Source organism: Lipophrys pholis, assembly GCF_963383615.2.
Source record: "Lipophrys pholis genome assembly, chromosome: 1".
In the NCBI taxonomy this organism is placed as follows: Eukaryota; Metazoa; Chordata; class Actinopteri; order Blenniiformes; family Blenniidae; genus Lipophrys; species Lipophrys pholis.
In genome coordinates, this window is record NC_137635.1 from 20,891,671 (window position 1) to 20,896,115 (window position 4,445).

At 40.2% G+C, this 4,445-nt stretch overlaps 1 long non-coding RNA gene across 1 annotated transcript; it reads left to right on the forward strand.

Annotated features, from left to right (window-relative positions):
* The first annotated feature begins 2,852 nt into the window (after positions 1-2,852).
* On the forward strand, positions 2,853-4,445 carry LOC308121431. Its single transcript, XR_013936099.1, has 3 exons — positions 2,853-2,979; positions 3,761-3,891; positions 4,191-4,445. It is a non-coding gene; the product is annotated as an uncharacterized lncRNA (long non-coding RNA).

Genomic DNA, 4,445 nt, shown 5'->3' on the forward strand with positions numbered 1-4,445 from the left:
AGGAGGAGAAAGCTGGATGAAAAAAAAAAGAGGGGGGTCTACGGGGTTATAATCCAACCACCTCCAAAAAAAAAAAAAAAAAGCCAGTCTTTCTCTCCTTTTCCTTCGCGGTTCACATTTATCATTTCCACGAATGCAGACTGGGGTTGAAATCAGTCGCGGTCATGATGAAGATGCCGCGGATTTGTCCGCCGATGGGCGAATTGCTGAGAAACATTTGACTTGAACGCGTCCTCCTTTTTTTTTTTTTTTTTTCCTCCTCTCGTCTCTCTCCTCCCCTTTCTTTTAGGCTAGTTCGGAGGCTACGGCGCTTTGCTAGTAGCACGGTGGGGGGAACAGATTCCAATCCCCCCCCCCCCCCTTTAAAAAGACGAAAGATTGAAAACGTATATTTTTTTGGTTTGTTTGTTTGTTAAATCTCTTTCCTCCTCTCTTCTTGTCTTTGCAGGCAGAATCGTTCCCACCCCCTCCGGAGCGGAGCGGCTAGCAGCAGATGCTAGCTGTCAGGAACGACGCATCTAAATAAAAAAAAAAACTGCCATTTTTCTTTTTTTCTTGCAATTCCTCCAAACTCGCCCCTTTTATTTCACTCTGGGGGCTGGAGCGAGTTCAAAAAAGCGGAGATGATGTTCCCCCCGCTTCGACAAGCGACTGAAACCAAACATAGAAGGATAAACGGAAGGAGGAAGTGAGAAAGAAAGCAAGGCCGCGTTTTGATATATTTTTTTTAACTCATTTTCCTCCCAGAGACGCCATTTTTGAAGGCGGCTGGTCGCTCGTGCGTCCTTCCTCTCTCGCTCGCGCTTTCTCTCTCTCTCTCTCTCTCTCTCTCTCTCTCTCTCCCTGTCTGTCTCTGGGTCTCTCTCCCCCTTCTGTGTCTCTCTGTCTGCGGTGACCTCCATTCACCGGACAACGAGACCTGCTCGCTTTTCCACATTTCACATCTCCTCTATGTTCCTGCACTTTATTTCGGCCCCTGCTCAGAAGAAATCCCGTCATAACCAGATTTATTGACTCCCAGCAATCAATCTGCAGGAAAATAAATTAAATCACATTCAAATTGTGCCTCTTTCCAATTTCCCTCCTTTAATTAATAAATCAGACTTCAGTTTGCATGGAATCAGTAGCTCACTATGGTCACTTTTCTTTTCATACACCACACTATTCTGTAATATTTGCCGAATCCAATATGCACATAATTTAGTACACCAGCAGATGGCACACTGGATTTCACGCTCATTACAAACTATGTGGTTTCACAGAGTCCTGACACACTGCTCTTGGCTTTTACTGGAGTTTAAACTGCCTGGTGTTTCGATTTGCTCTCACAAATCAAGATGCAAGCAAGCAAAAAAAAAAAGGCATTGCAAAAGTGAATTTCTGCATATGCACACAATCTCCTTTGTTTAATGATCACATACACTCAGGACTCGGGACTCCAATTTATTTGTTTCGAAAAGCCATTATTGTGTGCGTTAGTGTCGGGTGCCCTCTAGTGGTGAATTCCAGCCATGTAACTATCTTTTTAGAAGTGACTAAACTTACATATCTTTCCCCCTCCACTTTTTGAGACAGTGCACACCAGGGTTGTTTTACCCTGACCTGTACTATTTATGATATGCACAGAACCCACAGTATTATGTTGAGGTAACATTAGCACCCCCACATCAGTCAGTCACTTTACACTGTGTCATTGTGAATGGGCTGTAATTGTAGACACCAAAGGGATGGAATAATAGATGATATTTGCTAAAGTCCACCTAAGGCCAAGGTCAGTTTTATACTTACGGTACTACAATTTTAGAATATGTGCATTAATAACTTTCAACGCATAAATAAAGGAAGTATCTCCCAGTGACATTCACCCATTCATGTACAGACTCACTAACAGAGACGGCTACCACAGTGAAGGTACACAAGAGACAGGATGGAGCAGTCCACCACAGAGCAACCACACCAGTTTACCTTTAGAGCTACAGGCAAATTAAAGTTACCATTTAACCTCAAAAGCATTTTGGAGGAAATCCGAGTACCAGGAGATAACCCACACTCATGGAAAATATGCAAACGCCACACAGAATTGATGTCACAATCTCCAGACGACATTTGTGATGAGGTAAATGTGGGAACCTCAGCGCAACTGCCAGGCCCCCAATTTCATTTTGTTGCCATATCTACTTTGAGAAGCACACTGCAAACCTAAAGACACTCGTTTTTAGGAAATGACAGTTATCGCTTATGCCTTGTTTTCACATTTGAATGATTTCAATGTAATAAAAACACATTCTTGTAATAGTATTAACTACACCAATACTACCCACATGTGCTTTATACTTTTATTTTTCTGAAAGCATCTAAATTCAGGATACTTTGTGGAATAGTGGTTGCATTATTTATGGATTTTGTCATGGTAATTCAAAGTGTGATTGTTCAAACAAATGTTGCGACTCTCAAAGTTTAATCCGGCGAAACAAAAGCTCTCTGCCAAGTCCCCTGTTGTGTGCGTTTTAGATGCATTAGGAAGCTTTTGTAATGGATAATTGTTCACTCAAAAGGTCAGCTATTTGCATATTCATTAGGGCAGTAAAACAACGGACAAGGATGAAAGAATGTTTTGGGTGGCTAAATTATATAATTTGATCTGCATAAATAGGCCAGATTAAAAAATATATAATTTCCAAAATAACAAATTAGGCACAAATGCAAATTAAAGGCTTTTTTGCGATTCATAACCACTATTAAATTCTTTACTTTTGCTTTTAAAAGCGTATCACACACTGTCACCATCATGCCTACTTCCCTCCTCCCTCCCTCCTCCTTGACTTGTCGTTCCTTCATCTCTATCTGTAACCACACTTGACTGCAGCTCTCGTGGCAACACACCTCCACTAAACTCAAGCTCTCTTCTGTCAAAATGCCAGAACCTGACGACACTGTGCCAGCGGCCTGCCAGGTGATCAAAGAGGACATTGACAAATGGTGAGCTGTGACTGGAATGGAGTGATTAAAAAAAATCCGAAACTGTCTGCCCCTTAAAAAAAAGAAAAAAAAAACTTTTTTTAAATCAAAAGTGTTTTTTCTTGTCAGTGTGGAGATGCAGAAAAGCAACATCTTTGTATTACTTTGTGAGCTGAAGATAGATTAATTCTGTGTGTTTCGGTTCCTGTTTGATAATCTGAGCTCTGCGGTCATCACTAATTCAGTTCGATGCATAACGTCATTCAAATGATCAGCTTGTAAGAGAGCCTGTGGGGAGATCATGAACTCTAATCAGACTTAATGTGGACTACGTGTTTATAATACCTCTATTTCTACTTCGCTTCATAGGATTGAATATAATGGCACTTACGTAAGGTTGTGTACTGTATCATAAATGTCTTGAGAAGCAGAAATAGATCTGAAGTTTTAAAATAGCCCCTCCACATGTATGACCTATTGCACCGGACCGATTCTTCCCTGGCTGTCGGTTCATGTTACGTGCATGCAGGGAGCAGCAGATATTTGGCGTATGTCCACGTGCAGCAGTGATTAGTGTCAGAACAACTGCTATACAGATTACTCGCTTGTATTCATGCAGTTAAAAAAAAATAAAAAATGCTGATAAAAGGTTTGAGTTCAAAGACAATAATATCAGTCTATGCTGGAATAATCCCTCTGATACAAATGGAAGTCTGTTTTTAGAAATCGGTGTCCATGCGGATTCTATCACTCGGCTCATTCTGTTCTGCATTTGTCTGTGAAATGTGACTTTGTGTTTCAGTATCAAGGAAAAGGGAGAAGAGCACTGTAAAGACCTCATAGATGCCTTCCAGGCCTGCATAAAAACTCTGTCTGAGAGCTCATAATGAAAACACGAAATGCAACTGTGTAAAAAAAACAAAACAAAAAAAAGTAAGTTCAAAGAAATGCTTCCAAACTATTAATGCTTGTTTTATTTCATCACAATAAAGTATCTTAAAAAAACAAATGCTCTGTGATAAACTCTTGAAAGCAACAATCAGACTATTTCCAGTTGATCCTCACTTCTTGTGTCTTTGTATCACATTGTGTGATGCAACACCTCAATACATCTTTGATGCAAAGTTATATGAGTGATTTGATTCCTTCTATCTTTTCATGTTCTTTCCTACTTATTGCGGCCTCAACACCCTTTCCATTACTGTTTTTTTTTTTTCTTCTTTAAATCACAGCCTCACTTCAAAGTCCCTCACTTTCCCAACCCCTTCCTTGCTTATTTCACTGGACTGCACCATCTGAGAGCTGAGGAGGGGGTTGATGATTCTGCACTTCTGATACTATACTCTATACCGATGTGAATATGGACCTTTTCTATTGAGAATTTATTTTATAATTCCACGGAAGGGCTAAATTCAAATGTTCATTATGTATGCTCTGTAAATTGTATGCATGAAATTCACAATGGAATAAAGTCAAAGTGTGTCATA